At 33.1% G+C, this 16,323-nt stretch overlaps 1 protein-coding gene across 1 annotated transcript in view; it reads right to left on the bottom strand.

Annotated features, from left to right (window-relative positions):
- The window catches only part of LOC126967404 (dipeptidyl aminopeptidase-like protein 6), a 133,642-nt gene extending 122,313 nt beyond the window's left edge, over nucleotides 1-11,329 (bottom strand). Inside the window, exon 1 of the mRNA XM_050811852.1 lies at nucleotides 11,209-11,329. The gene's annotated coding sequence lies outside the window, so the exon portion shown is untranslated. The remainder of the gene's footprint in view (nucleotides 1-11,208) is intronic.
- Nucleotides 11,330-16,323: the final 4,994 nt, after the last annotated feature.

Genomic DNA, 16,323 nt, shown 5'->3' with positions numbered 1-16,323 from the left:
TGATATAATATTTTATTTCGTTGAAAATAATTCCCTAACTTATGCTAGACAGGCTTCATAATCTAATGTTCTAAATGTTTTAAATAAATATGAATGTAAAAATCCATATGCTACTTACATACGTGTAATTTTCACTGATTTACAAATAGGGTTGCCAATCCAACTATATAATAAAGTATCCTATTATTTAAGGCGTTTCATAATAATTACTATTTTTTCAAAAATATAATATAGTAACAGAATAGTTTAACAGCATACAGAGCGAATATTTTCTGTGATGAACAAAGTGAAAAGATGAGCGCAATAGAGCCAGTATCGGCGCTGGTATTATTCAAAAGCTTTAATATATATATTATAATTATATATATATATAATTAAAAACCACACCATAAAAAGTTTTGTAGAGAAATCTCATTTGTAGCAAATATCTTTATTTATTTATTAATAGATTAAACTATTAAATGTATGTATTGTACTATTAAATCTGTAAGTCTGTGTATGTATCATGTTTTTCTCTTATTTATATTCATTTTTCAGACTTATACATATAATCCATTATGCAACCAACGCAGGCACTTTTTTGAATACTTTTTTTTTTAATTTCTCTGATCGTGTGTTATTCATTGTTCATTTTTTTCTTTATTATTGTAAACACTGCTGTTCCTTCCTTCCATTAGGTAAACTGTGGTAGACTATAATTTTGTATTTAACTATAAGTGATTATTTTGTATTAAGCTGTTGTCAACCCTAATAAAAAAAAATAAAAAATAAAAATAAAATAATAAGATTTTTATGCACGCAATAAAAATATTAATTTTAGAAATTTTATCAAAAATCTATCTATCTATATATTTATAATGAAAATGGTCTTTGTTTGAGGCTCAATCACGGCTAAACCACTGATTGTATCGAAATGTAACTATCGAAATTTATCCTAGATGGTTTATGGCTACTTTAATGACATCAAAAAGAATTCTAAAGGAATCAATTTTGAGAAAATAAATGCCTTTTATGCCTTTTACTTATTTTTTGAAATCCAACGTTCCTTCCTTTTAAAATTCGCCCAGCGAAGCGGGCGGGAACGGCTAGTATATGTATATTCATTAGTCCCCTGTCTACTATATTTTTTGGGAACTGAATCCAAAAATACTATTATAGTATGTCTCAAAGAAGATGGCAGCCCTAGTTAAAAATAACATTAAAGCAATATTTAGGGACTGTAACAATGAAATATTTTATAAATAAATTAGATAACTGCTACAAAAAGGAAATTCAATTTAGATTGCTTATATTGAAAGATATTCGAAGCAGTGTTTATCTTTCGTCTCATTTGGTGCACTCACATTATTCTCTACATTCACTACACCTTTATATGTTAATGGAAATCTACGTTAAAAATCTACTATGAGTCACCAATATTATTTTATGATGTTGAAGAATAAAACAAAATGCCAATCACCAAATGGTATTTAATCACCATCTTCTATTCAACCTTCAAATATGACTTATTAGCTTTATCTAATGGTCCATAATTGGTAACAAAGCTCTTTGTGTTAATTGGGAAGTACGATTATATCGAAAACATTTTTAGACGAGCTGAGCACGTTATTTATTGGGTGGATGAGATTAAACTGTAAAAGCCGACTATGTAATGGTAGTTTTTTTTTATGGAATAGGAGTACAAATTTAACGAGCGTACGGGTCACCTGTTGTTAAGTGATCACCGCCGCCCACAATCTCTTGCAATACCAGAGGAATCACAGGAGCGTTGCCGGCCTTTAAGGAAGGTGTACGCGCTTTTTTTTGGAGGTCCACATGTCGTATCGTCCCGGAAACACCGCACAAGGAAGTTTATTCCACAGCTTTGTAGTATGTGGAAGAAAGCTCCTTTAAAACCGCACTGTGGTGGACCATGATAGTCAAAAAAAAATTGTTTTTCTTATTGAATCTACTGAATCGATTACTGCTTTGTAAAGGGTTGAGCTAAGAAGAAGAAGTAGCAAGAAACTCATTGCCACTCTTTTATATCAAGATTTACATTTTCATCGTTTTACAAATCATTTCGATTACTATCATTTTTTCATTTGCATCACTTTACATGTTATATTAATATAATATAACATGTAAAGTGATGCAACAAACATACTCAAACGTCAAATAGTCAATGCCTTACACAAGTAGGTAAGTCAAAAAAGTATATTATGTAAATTAATACAAAATAAAAGTTATTGAGTACAGTAACTGCATCATCCCCACACACCGTAAACAATTAAATGTATTCTGTGAGCATGAGCATTTTATAAGCGATTGTATATAAATATGTATATATATTTATATATAACTAGTTCGGGTAAATTAGGGGAGCGCGATCAATTAGGTTAAAATTAACTAGAGTTACTTATAGACAATATTATTATTTATGTGTATTATGTAAATGTTATTACTTTATGAACATAGAACATAAAAAAATTAAGCAAGAGAGTACGTTTCATATAATGTTAAGTGATCACCACCTCCCACATTTCCTGCAAAATAAAATAGTTGTACTTCACTGTTGATGGCTCACATCTCATATTCTAATATCATCTAATACGCCTTTTTCGGAATCAGATCTAATGAATTAGATTAAATTTAAAAAATGCAGTGGTTGCGCCATATTTAGTTTGCTCATTTTGGAACGACCTTGTAATTGTCAGCGTCAACACCGCGACACCTAACTAACCTCATCAGTGACTAAGTGACCTAAACGCCAAACCCGAACTAAACGAAGACGAATAGATTTATATGAAGTCCAATTGTTTCCCCCGGGGGCTGATCAGCATTTACCAGGTCAGTTCCCTGAATCCCTATAAATCCTTCCTCACCAGCACATCCATACTGGTTTTGGGGTGAAAAATCGACCTAGGTAGTAGATCTGGCAGAAATCGACATTGACAAGGTATAGCGCTTAGCGTAACATGCAGACCTTTGCTTAAAAAACTTCGTAGAATTAAAAAAAGTCAGCGTCATATTAGTATAATGAAACGTTATATCATGTAAAAATTATGAATGTTACTGCCATCAAATCTATCCGTTTGAATGTTATTTGATCGTTGAACTCTGTATGCGATCCGATGTCACAAATATGAGCAATAGAAGTTGTAACGTTATTAGCATATAAACTGTTATTGTTCAGTGATGCTAGACTGTACTTAATAACTTTTTATTTTATAGCCAGGTTCTGGCAATTTCATTGGAGTATATCTATTTTTCTTCTTATAGCATTTTTGACGAGAACTTTAGTCCAGTCGTAAGGCACTTACTATCAAAGAGCATATAAATACGTGGGTAACACTGAAAATGTTTAGAACTGGCCAGGTAGAAACATTGCTATTGAAAACTTTTTTGAATTTCAATTTTAGAACTCTTTGATATCCTAATGTAGCATGTTGCATTCATTTGTCATTTGTTTTTGTGAATTATCCGTAAAGCTAAAACTCTTGTTACACGTGAACCTAAGCTAACTTTCGGTCAATGATTTATTATGACATTCGTTGTGGGCTTACTCAACAACAAAGCTATGGTAGGCTGCAATTAGTATTTCTTAATGAAGCCCCATCTCATGCCACTATTTACAATTGGTTTAACGAGTTTAAGCGTGCACGTAGCAATCTCGATAATGATCCGCGTGAGGGACGCCCTTTAACAGCGACTACTGAAGATAAAATCAGTGCTGTGTGACGCATGATAGAGGAAGATAAGAGAGAGACCTATCAGCAGATACGGGCAAGCCCAGGCATTGGTATGAGTCAAGTTAAAAAAATATAACACGAATTTTTATGCGTCAGGAAGCTTTGTACCAGATGAATTCCCCATACTTTAACCGACGACTAGAAATGCCTTTGCATGGACTGGTGTCGCCAAACGGCGGTGACTCAAATGCTGTATTTGACATCGTCACAGGTGATGAAAGCTGGATATATTGCTACGCACCCGAAACCAAAAGACAATCAGCTCAGTGGGTGTTTCCTATCGAGGATCGGCCAACTAAGGTAAAGAAAGGAAGTCAAGGAAAAGAGATTGTTGCCTCATTCTTTAGTCGTAAAGGTCATTTCGCGACAGTTGTGCTAGAAGATGGAAAGACAGTTACTGCAGACTGGTATGTCAATCGTTCTTTGCCTGTTGTCTTGGAAAAGATTGCAGTGCCCTCGAAGCAGGATCCTCCTTCACAACGACAGTACTTCAGCGCACTCCGCAAAACGGACTGTTGAAGATTTGACTTTGGCAGGTGTCGAGATACTGAGTCATCCGCCATGCAGTCCTGACCTAGCGCCCTGCGACTTTTATTTATTCCCAAGAACTAAAGATAAAACTCGAGGTATTCGCTTTACGAGCCCTGAAGATGCGGTGAAAGCGAAAATGCCATAGAAGAGACTGCTAAGGAATAATGGGCCCACTGCTTTTCTCATTGGTCCCATCGAATGCGACGATGTGTAGAGAGGAACGGAGATTCTTCGAAAAACAATAGAAGTATTGGCAACTTTCTACATTAAGCCGTTTTTCATTTTCAAAACATTTTCAGTGTTACCTAGGTACTACGTAATAAAGGGTGGGACTGCCTAAGCAAAAAATTAAATTTAGTTTAGTATGAAGTATAATCCGGCTAAGTTTGGAATCGAACAGTTACTTAAAACCTAGTGGATTTCGGCTATCTCCTTTTTTTTCAAGATTATAGCCGTCATCTGTCAATCTACAAATGACTGCATGTTTTATACAATCGAGTGAATCGCTTTTTTACTGAGCTTACTGTTACTGTCAAAGAGGATGTGAATTAATATCTGTCAATAAACAATAAGTAGGGATGGATAATTACTAATTTTAACTTATTGAAAACTATTTCCTACTTTTTAATTTGATTTTCTAAAAGCGTGTGTTTTAGTTTTTTTAACTATTATTGTCAAAAAAATATTTTCTCTTATTGAATTTACCACTACTTCGTAAAGGGTTGAGTTAAGGAGAAGAAGTAACAAGAAACTCATTGCCACTTTTACAAATCATTCTAATTACAACATAATATGTAAAGTTATGAAACATACACACTCAAACTTCAGATAGTCAATGCCTTACACGAGTAAGTAAAAAAAAAGTCAATAAGATTATTTTTGCTTTTTGAGTCTTATATGTTATAGTGTATAAAAATCCCTAATCCTGAAGGTCCTTGTAAGGATATAGTGACAGACTAATTAATTTATTGCATTAATTTGTCCTTGATAAGTGTACAAGATTCCAAATAAATCCAACACAACGAAGGGAAAAAATATACAGAAAATTTACACAGAAACTGTATGTCAAAAACAGACCTCTACGCCAGATCAATTATCCAACAAGAATCTATTTAACAAACTGAATAGTTGTGCATTATTAAAAATTTTGGAACAAAAAAATGACAACCATTGACAAAATCGCTTCATTGTGTGTCTTCTACCGCATTTATCACGGGGAGTGTTCCGAAGAGCTGTTTAACCTGATCCGCACGACACGCCACAAGTTAGGATATCATCCCCACCATCTGGATGTGTGGCGGTCCTCAACAGTGCGGTTTTCAAGGAGCTTTCTCCCTCGTACTACAAAGCTGTGGAATGAGCTTCCTTGTGCGGTGTTTCCGGGACGATACGACATGGGTACCTTCAAAAAAAGCGCGTACATCTTCCTTAAAGGCCGACAACGCTCTTGTGATTCCTCTGGTGTTGCAAGAGAATGTGGGCGGCGGTGATCACTTAACACCAGGTGACCCGTACGCTCGTTTGTCCCCGTATTCCATAAAAAAAAAAACATAATTTCAATGACTGTCTTACGAATTTTCGATCAGGTCATGTGTCCTGATGCAAGTTCAACATTTTATATCCATCCCAAGAAAAGTGCTCAACGTCGCTTTTGTTTTCATTTCAAAAACGTGTATTTCTGAAATCCGTCTAAGACTTTGGATTTAATTCGTTGCTAAGGATTTATATTTATATTATAATCTATTAATATATAAGCCGAAACATTATATATTGTTTAAGATAACGTCTGAAAACTAGAGGAAATACCTTCTAATAACCTTGAGATAGTTCACGATAAACAAAACCATGTTTACTGACATTTCGCAACTCGCAGCCGCTGTTCAGGTGAGGATTGATGGCTGAACATCATGAGCAGACACTCGCTAACAGCTTTATCGTGTTCATATTTCAGCGCTGAGATAGATTGACTCCGTGTACAAGAATTTCTTCTTATTCAAGCGGTTTAGAAATATTAATGGTTAATCTTGTAGGCACATAAATTTTTAGTGATGAGTTTGGAAAGTAGTTCTTAATATTAGCCCTGTTTTGTTTTGTTCATCACAATACAGACTACCGTAGCAAGCCACTAGGCTTGAAACAATCCAAAAGAATAGTTCCCAATAAAAAAATATGGGAAATGGTAATTGTGTCTGGGATAAGCTTTCATCATTTATATATCTTCTCTTCTTGGTCGCATTCTTCATTTCTGAAGGTCGTGTCCGTACTTCAAAGTTTTCGTAACGTTGGTCACTACAGCCTTCCACTCCTCTCGGCCCTCGGTTATCGTCATTGTCCGCGTGGTCTTTTGCCCTACACCTTAGTTATGACTATCAGTTTTGTCTAAATTACTAGGAAGGCATCGGGCAATGTGGCAGTTTTTTTTTATTATATAATATAGCTTCTATAGGTATAACAGCTTTATTTATTTACAGTGCAAGCTCATTTATGAATTTAGTGCACTCATTGCCTTGTGTATTTTTTAAATGGTTTTATAACTTAGTCGTGCAATTTGTGACGTTTAAATATTTTTTTTGCATCGCTTTACATAGGTTGTAATTAAAATAATTTGTAAAAATATAATTTCGTTTATTTTGAACTAAAACAGTGGCAGCAAGATTCTTGCCACTTTTTCTCATTAAAGCTCGTTCTATTCCGATGTGCTCGTAAATACTTTAATGAATAAATGTGATATGATTTTATTCAAGTGTTTGATGTTCAGTAGACAGTTCTACAGCCTCGTCACGTAATGTTACATATAAACAACAAATTCCGCGTTGAATATCGATAGTGTTTTACTTGGCATTTGAGATATTTGTAAAATCATAATAAGAATTTTTTATTTATATGGATCGAAATCTGTCGAGTCAGATATCGGCCGTTTACAATAACCAATCAACCCTTAGTTTAACGTACGGATACATTGCTGTCACTGTTTAAGGACAAGATCTTATCTATCCATAGTTATGTCCAATATAGTTATAGTCCAATGCTATCTGTCAATAGGTTATTGAAATGTAAGTAAGCGTAAAATATAAGAATAGATTTGTCTACGTTTAGTAAGTTAAACTAAGGATAGATAGGTTATTAAAAACGGCTGTATATCAATAACAATCCATAACTACTAGTAGGGTAACCAATCAGATGTTGTAATACTAATTTACAACAAATCTATAATAGAAAAGAGAATGTATGTTTGTATCTTCCCAAATAACTCCTAAACTATTCGACCGATCGAGGGAGGTATACATATATAGTTTGTCGTGTCACGATCCTACCCACGCACTCACCCACGCATTTAACATATCTCTCGAACCGTGTATTGACAGAACCACGTCTGTCGGGTCAGCAGACTATAATAATGAACCTAATGTCTAAACCCAATAAGTAATTAATAGTTCCTACCTTTATTTCATTGTTATACCACCAAAAATTGATATAGTATTTATATCAACAAATTAATTTTTGACTCAATTTTGGCCAAAAAGCCACAAAAGACATATTAGATTCGAAATTTATTAGAGTTTGTACGATTAGGTATCGTTTAAAGAATAATATTTATAGATATCTGTACGTACTATTATATATTCTTTGCCCGCACGTCTTTCAAGATGTCTGTCTGTCATAATGCATGGATTTCTGAACAGCCTAGCGAAACACTAAGAAAAAAGCGATTCACCCGACTGTATGAACCATGTAGTCATTGATAGATTGACAGATTACGGCTATAATCTTGTAAAAAACGGAGATAGCCGAAATCCACAACGTTTTAAGCAACTGTTTGCTTTCAAACTTAGCCGGATCATACTACGTTGCCACTCGCCATACAGTAATAACTACTATTTCAAACTTATGTCAAATGACTGTACGTTTCATAATCTAAATTTCAATTTTAACCTAGGCAGTCCCGTCTCTTATTAGGTTGTATTTATATCCTCTTTGTGTCTAACAATCTTTCTAGAATCAATCAATTTAGCGAGTAACAACATCTGACAGCACAAGTAAAGGCGAAATCCTTAAAAAATTTGATAATCTACATTTGATGTTACATGAAGCCTATTGGAATATATTATATAAGTATCTACTTAACCATGCCTCAATAATAATGGCCACGTGTATGTACGTTGTACATTTAAAGTTTAATTAGTATTAGGTGTAATTTCGTTTAATTTAGTAGTAAGGAATTTTATTTTTCAGTAATAATATTAATTAGTTGAAGAGAAGAAAGGTCATATTTATTCTATTTAAATGAAGAATTTCGATGAATCGATAGTTTTAACATAATCCGTTTGAAAAGCTCTGTGTGTTGAGACCGGACAGGAATGAAAAGAGTAATTGCTTATTATTAATGTTTCAGTAGTGACGATTATAAAAATCACTTGAACACTTCTTGAGTGCTTATGTCTGTAGTAATAAATACTTATTAACAGGATGATATTAAAGATTATTTATTTACAAATATTGTTCTCATGTTTGTAACTGTTTAATTTTTGTAACAGAATTAAATCTTTTTAAATAAAACACTTTTAAAGGATTAAAACGCGTGTAATTGTAACGGTTTTACATTAGATGTTTGCGTAAAAGTTACATTTTTACTCTAGTTAACCGCACGTTTCAAGACCTTTCCAGATCTCGTTTTCAGGGGGACTGCAGATGAAGTGAGTCAAAGATAGTATTCGTCATAGTTGTCATTATGAAGTTTAGCGCCATTTATTTCCTCGGAGGTGGTATTTGCTGTACATAGATGTCTGATCTTAATCCTTTAAAAGTGTTTTATTTAAATGTGTAACACTCGCTTTAATCAAAGAGAATTAAATCCTCTTCAAACCTTCAAAATTTCTTCAACTTGAAGATTTAATAGTAATAAAGAACATAAAGTTGTAGGAACAAATAACAAGAATAAAAATAATATTAATGTAAGAGAGATATATTTAATACTGGGAGAGTTCCTTGCAATGCTCCTTCTCTCTCAGTGCACCATTAGATTCCGAAGCGGTGTGTATATGTTATCAGAAAGAATTCTTAACTAATCAATTTTAAAAGATAAATGTACTTTATGATTTTAATTCGTACCTACAGCTTGAGCGTAGTTGCTTTTATTGAAAGGATTTTAAAACTGAATTGTCTATGATTCTTATGAATGTAAAAGTGTAGTTTGATAATTATAAATAGGAGGCATACATACAGCAGTCAGGAAAATCTATTGACGTGAAAAATAACATAACAATTTATTAAGTCAATGGTAATAATATGAAAGATATAAATATATCACCTGTCATAGTTGATAAATCATTGTATTTGTTGGATGCAATTTCTAATTAGACGTTCCAAACCACAGTCATATCGAAATTAATTAGTTAAGAACACAAAACTGGTCACGTGATTCATATTCACGGACTGACAAAAATTGCAGCCCTACTAGTAGCTCAACCCAGATGAATGGAATACACTAATATTTATAAAACTTTAAACACGAATTCCTTCAAATGTGAAGTTTGTGGCTTGGCACGTTTTTCAGGAACTACATCCAATTATGGCAGTCATCACGACCATCATGTTCACGAAGCATCCTTACACAAACAATGAATTCAAGCTCTAAAGGTTGATGCATCCATTATACGATAGTTTATATTTTAAAATTAATTATTTATTACATTTTATGAAATAATTTATATTATTTAAACACGATTAATATATTGGATACAGCACCTTACAAACTAATTTGTTTTATATATTATATCCTCTTTTTGATAGAAAAGATTAGCCATTGAGTTTCTTGTATGTTACACAAATAAAATTTGAAAAACAAATATTTATGAACGATGCGGGATTCGAACCCAGGACCTCCGGCGTTCCGTGCCGGTGGTCTAACCAACTGATCGTTCATAAAATTTTGTTTTTCAAATTTTATTTGTGTATTAATCCTAGAAGTGAGGGTTATCACTTTAAAAAAAACATAACATATTGTTCTTGTATGTTCTTCTTACGAGCTCAACTTTTTCTGAACATATGGTAACTTCAGTAATTTAAAAGAGGTATTTATAGTGACGATTAAAAGCGCTTAATTTAAGCGTAATTGAATAAAGTTTATTCGACTTTGACTTTGAATTTGAATGTCTAACGATGTGATCCAATTATATCTTTTTATTTAATCGAAAAGCCCTTTGCGACTCCGCCCGATCAAGTTCGATTGCGTGTTAATCTTATCATTAAATTGAGCTTTGAGGTAAAATTCAAGTCTAAATTTTTTAATGGATGGAATTTAGTAATAAAAAAGTAAAAATAGCTTTAGTTATTCCTTATGAGTTATTTTGAATTTTCAATTGAAAAAGCCCGTCTACGTTTCTATTTCGAAGTTAAATATTCTATAATCAGAATACCTTTATTTATGTACGTTGTGTGCTGATGATGCAGCTACCGTACTCAATAACTATTAATTAACATTTACTTTTTTGACTTACTCGTGTCAGTCATTGACTATTCGAAGTTTGAGTATGTTTGTTGCATGACTTTACATATTATATTGTAATTGAAATGATTAATTGTAAACCGATGTAAATGTAAATTTTGATTTAACATAGTGGCAATGGGTTTCTTGCTGCTTCTTTTCACTCACTCAATCTCAAAAGCAGCAGTAGATTTTAGCAGTAGAATAAGAAAAAAAAATATACATTCATAAGTGTCATTACCCTGACCTACATGATTAAAGTGATTTTGAATATTAAAAATGATCTTCTCGGTAAAATCTATAGTAATAGATTAGTTATCTTTCATCACTTAGAACAATACTTACAACCAAAAACGTGATATTTTTTAGAGAGTTGTATGTAAAGCCTGAATTAAATTAAATAAAGTGGTATTTAAAACTATAAATATGCCTGAGCTTGTATAAATAGAATGTAATACAAACTATTCAAATTGTTGAAGAGTTATTTAAGAATGTTAACAATTAAGTTATAAACACAAACGAATATGTTATATTCACTAACGACTGTTCTATCGTCAGCGAGAGGAGAGGGACCGTCCTCTCCCTCGCAGGGCTCGCGACTGACTGGCGACATCCCCTACTATCGGGGAGGCTCACAGAACTCCCGGCCACCCACAACAAAATAAACTCTTATAATACCATTTATGGCTTAGACAACGCATAGACCTCACTCAATAACTGTGATGAATTGATAAAATGATGGCTTGAAAGATTCTTTTTTTTATGGAGAAGGAGGACAAACGAGCATACGGGTCACCTGGTTTTAGTGATCAACGCCACCCACATTAAGGAAGTGCTTATTTTGAAGGGGTACCTTCGTATCGTCCCGGTAAATTATAATTGTTAGAGACTCAAGTTTGCGCGTTTACCACTATGAAACCAAATTTATCGTTCACCGCTCTTCGACAACACTTCCCTTACAGCCTCGCCTAGTATCGGAATTCTGGGTCTTGATATCTCGAGCGATTGCCAATTCCGCGGCCATTTGGAAAGCAAAGCCAAATTGACTTAGAAGAAGCTGGGCGTCATTAATAGACACGCCACAAGTTAGGATATCATCCTTACAATCTGGAAGTGTGGCGGTCCTCCACAATGCGGTTTTCAAGGAGCTTTCTTCCACGTTCTACAAAGTTGTGGAATGAACTTCCATGTCCGGTGTTTCCGGGACGATACGACATGGGTACCTTCAAAAAAAGCGCGTACACCTTCCTTAAAGGCCGGTAACGCTCCTGTGATTCCTCTGGTGTTACAAGATAATGTGGGCAGCGGTGATCACTTAACACCTGTGTACGTTCGTTTGTCCTCCTTTTCCATAAAAAAAGATGTCTGAAAAAAATAAGCCATCTGGGAACAAAATAATGTATCGTGGAATTGTGAATCTTATATAGGTATACAGAAAATGCCGTGCATATGTATATCTCATAAGTAGGTATAACGTATCCATTTTAATACTAATGACTATTATAAAGCGGTAATATAAAAGAAGTTAATATAAATACGATATAAAATCATAGAGAAATATAATATTTTTGTTAAATTTTTAACTGATTAACTTTGTTTACAAACTTCCGATGGACTATAATATTTTTCCCGAATATCTCCTTTTTTTCTATCGACAGCGACTGTCGTGTCACCTAGTTATAAATACGATTGAAACCAACGTTTGAATACTTTGTATTGAATTTGATACTAAATATAACAGCTCTTTTGCAATTTAACAAAAAAACAATTTCAAACAAGCAAAATAATATATAATTAATTGTTATTAATATATTTAAAAAATAAGATAACTGAAAAAATATATTTTGCACCATTTTGTAGTTATTACATGTATTTATGATATGTATGTATGATTAACTGAATATATTATTTATAAGATAAGATAAGATAAGATAAGATCATTTATTTGTAGTAATGGGTATACATAGATGTTACAAATCACAATAAAAGTTCTCCATTCCTTGCCCGCATGCTGTGGCGTACAAATAGTAATTAATAACAAGTCAAACAAATATATTTATACACAATGACAGTTAATTGATATACATATCAATAATTGAATATTTTGAAATAACATATAATAATTGAAATTGGGTAAAATGATATTTAAATAAATGTTAATTGAGTGTTAAAGACTTCTTTAATGGAAGATTACGATTTTATCAGTAGAAGATTAAATAGTTTCTTTTTAAAACACGTCAACTTAAGTTCTGTGATATGTGTAGGTATCTTGTTAAATATTGTCGGCGCCATTTCAAGAACACTATTGTACATAAAAGCTGTGTTGCTGCCATGTAAACGTAATCTATTCTTGCTTCTCAAATTTATATTGTGGATTTCAGATGTTTTGATATTAATAATAAAGTAATATTAAAATATGTATAATATTTATAATAAAGCTGCTAAGTAAAGGATTGAATACTTTTATTCTTGCTAGAGTTTTCGTATAAAAATAAGCTTAATAGAAATTAATAAAACAGTTTTTCATTCTAAGCCATTATTAAAAGCTACTCCACTGACATAAAGAAGCTTTGTCCTCGTGTTGTATAGAATTGAGTACAATATCGAGGAAATATGTACGGAACAGGGAAAATGCGAAGAAAATTTATTCGAGTATTATTTAAAATCCCAGTGAGTCCCAGTTTTAGACTTTTAGATATTATAGTGAATCATTCAGTGCATTCCTACTAATATTATAAATGTGTATGTATTTTCTTTTATCAAATCAAATCAAAATCAGTTTATTCACGTAGGTCACGGAAATGACACTTATGATTGTCAAAAAAAAAATTCTTATTGAATCTACCGCTACTTCGTAAAGGGTTGAGCTAATGAGAAGAAGTAGCAACAAACTCATTGCCACTCTTTTATATCAAGATTTACATTTACATCGATTTACAAATCATTTCAATTACAATATAATATGTAAAATGATGCAACAAACACACTCAAACGTCAATTAGTCAATGCCTTACACGAGTAATTCAAAAAAGTAAATGTAAATTAATACAAAAGTTATTGAGTACAGTAGCTGCATCACCCACATACACCATAAATAAGTAAAGGTATTCTGTGAGCATTTTATAAGCGATTATAAATAAATAAACATGTATATCCATACATATATATACACACAATAACTTTTGTTACGCTTTTACCCCGGAGCTACTGAACCGATATTATAGACTAGAGCGTAGGAAAGGATATAGGCTATCATATCTAGACATTTTAACCTTATTATTATTATAGGATTTGTAAAAAAAAAATTCACGTCAATGAGACATAAGTATACCATTATAAGGTTTAGTTTGCCAAAGCAATCTTCCTCGAAATAAGATTCATATAATATGTTGGGAACGGAAGCGAAAACGGGAACCGGAACTGGAATAGGACATGACAACACCTTCCTTAAAGGCCGGCAACTCTCCTGTGATTCCTCTGGTGTTGCAAGAGATTGTGGGCGGCGGTGATCACTTAACAACAGGTGACCCGTAAGCTCGTTTGTCCTCCTATTCCATAAAAAAAATAAGTTAAATATTACATACAACGTGTCGCTAATAATAATCTGATCTTGATCGTAAAAAACTAATTCCAAAATTTAAAGTAAATAATTGAAGTTCTGAAATTTTCAAACAAATAATTTATACATTATTTATATAATAAGCGCCTATTTCTGCCGTGAAGCAGTAATGTATAAGCATTACTGTGTTTCGGGCAGAAGGGCACCGTAGCTAGTGAAATTACTGGGCAAATGAGACTTAACATCCTATGTTTCAAGGTGGCGAGCGCAGCTGTAGTGCCGCTCAGAATTTTTGGGGTTTTTCAAGAATCCTGAGCGGCACTGCATTGTAATGGGCAGGGCGTATCAATTACCATCAGCTGAACGTCCTGCTCGTCCCGCCCCTTATTCACATAAAAAATATACATATTTTAGGAAACAAATTTTTAATCACCCTTACGTGGTCACATAAGACTCCACGAAATAGCTGTCAGTGCCTACGCTAGCGCGCGGCTACTAGATTTCTTACAGGATGTTTCGAAATGATATTATAAAAAATTTATTTATGTACGTGAATTATGTATTTTATTGATTCATATTTTATTTTTGATTACGTTTAAGTAGTTCTTCTCGTGTGTTTATTTAATATCACCATTGTAGAGAAAGGATAAAAGTATTCTCCCTTAATGGTCGAAAACGCATTTGTTGCGTATGTCCATGGGCAGTTGCCTCACCTCTCCCCATCCGTGAGCCTCTTGCCCGTTTGCCCCATCTTATATAAAAAAGAGGCTCTATCTAGACCATAGATTCTCAACCTTATTTTGCTCACCGCCCACTTTGAGAATATGTTTTTTTCTAGAGTATTTTCGTGTATTTTTTGGCCTTTTTAGACTATATTTTTAAATCTGCGCCATCTCAATGCCCCCTAATTTTCTCTGGGTCTTCTACTGCCCCCCCCGAAAGTCTCAAACGCCCACAAGGGGGCGTTATCGCCCACGTTGAGAACCTATGATTCTAGACGTATAAATTATGAAAGGTTTGATCATATCATAAAATGTAGACATAAATATGTCGCTTGTTTGTGAGAGGACACAGATTACGAAGCTCCATTAGACAGATTCATAAATCATTCACCCGCGGTGACCCTGACCATCCTTACATCTAAACCCTCTAATTCTTGGTACTTTTAATCTGGACCCTTTTCAGTGTATCTCCAATCTGATCATGGTTCAAACAGATAGGTGGACCTTTCTTTACAATTCGTTCCACATTAGCGCTTTACACATTTGCATTTTAATAAAAACTGTATGTAGTATTTTTAACCGACTTCAGAAAGGAGGAGGTTCTCAATTCGATCGATTTTTATGTATGTACACCGATTACTCTGAGATTTATGACCCGATTTACGTAATTCTTCTTTATTTCGATGCGGAATACATGCCATTTGGTCCCATAAAAATTTTACATAGTTATATTTTATGAACATTTTTGTTTATGTGGATGATATAATTGTTTTTTGTGTACTGCTTGTTTGTAGGAGTTTTCATTCTGGTTGATTATATATTATTATTATCAAATGACACTAAAAATTAAAAAAAAAAAACGTTTAATAAACCGTCTTCAAAAACTGAAAAGTATCAAATAACTAAAAATTTTATTTAATACATAGTACTTTATTAATATTAAAAGTTAAGGTTTGCATAAGAGGTGTATTAAATTCAATTTTTAGTTAATTGATACTTTTCAGTATTTGAATTCGGTTTTTTTAAACGCATTTTTTTTACTTAAGAATAATACTGGCTGACCCGACAGACGTTGTTCTGTACATAACGAAGAAAATTCTGGTTTTAATGAAGTTGTCAATAATATTTGATAACATAAAGAATTATTTCGTAAAATAGGGAGCATATCTCCCTGTTGTTATAATGAAATTGTTTCACAGCAGATCTATGAAACAGTGCATTATAAATTCTCTCATTGAAAATATGTCCACTCCATGAAGTAGTCAATATTAAAATCCGTTCATTAGTTTAGGAGTT

Source organism: Leptidea sinapis, chromosome 13 (genome assembly GCF_905404315.1).
Source record: "Leptidea sinapis chromosome 13, ilLepSina1.1, whole genome shotgun sequence".
NCBI classification, from domain to species: Eukaryota; Metazoa; Arthropoda; class Insecta; order Lepidoptera; family Pieridae; genus Leptidea; species Leptidea sinapis.
Note: the sequence above shows the minus strand (reverse complement) of the source record. Positions and strands in the feature narration are given on the sequence as shown.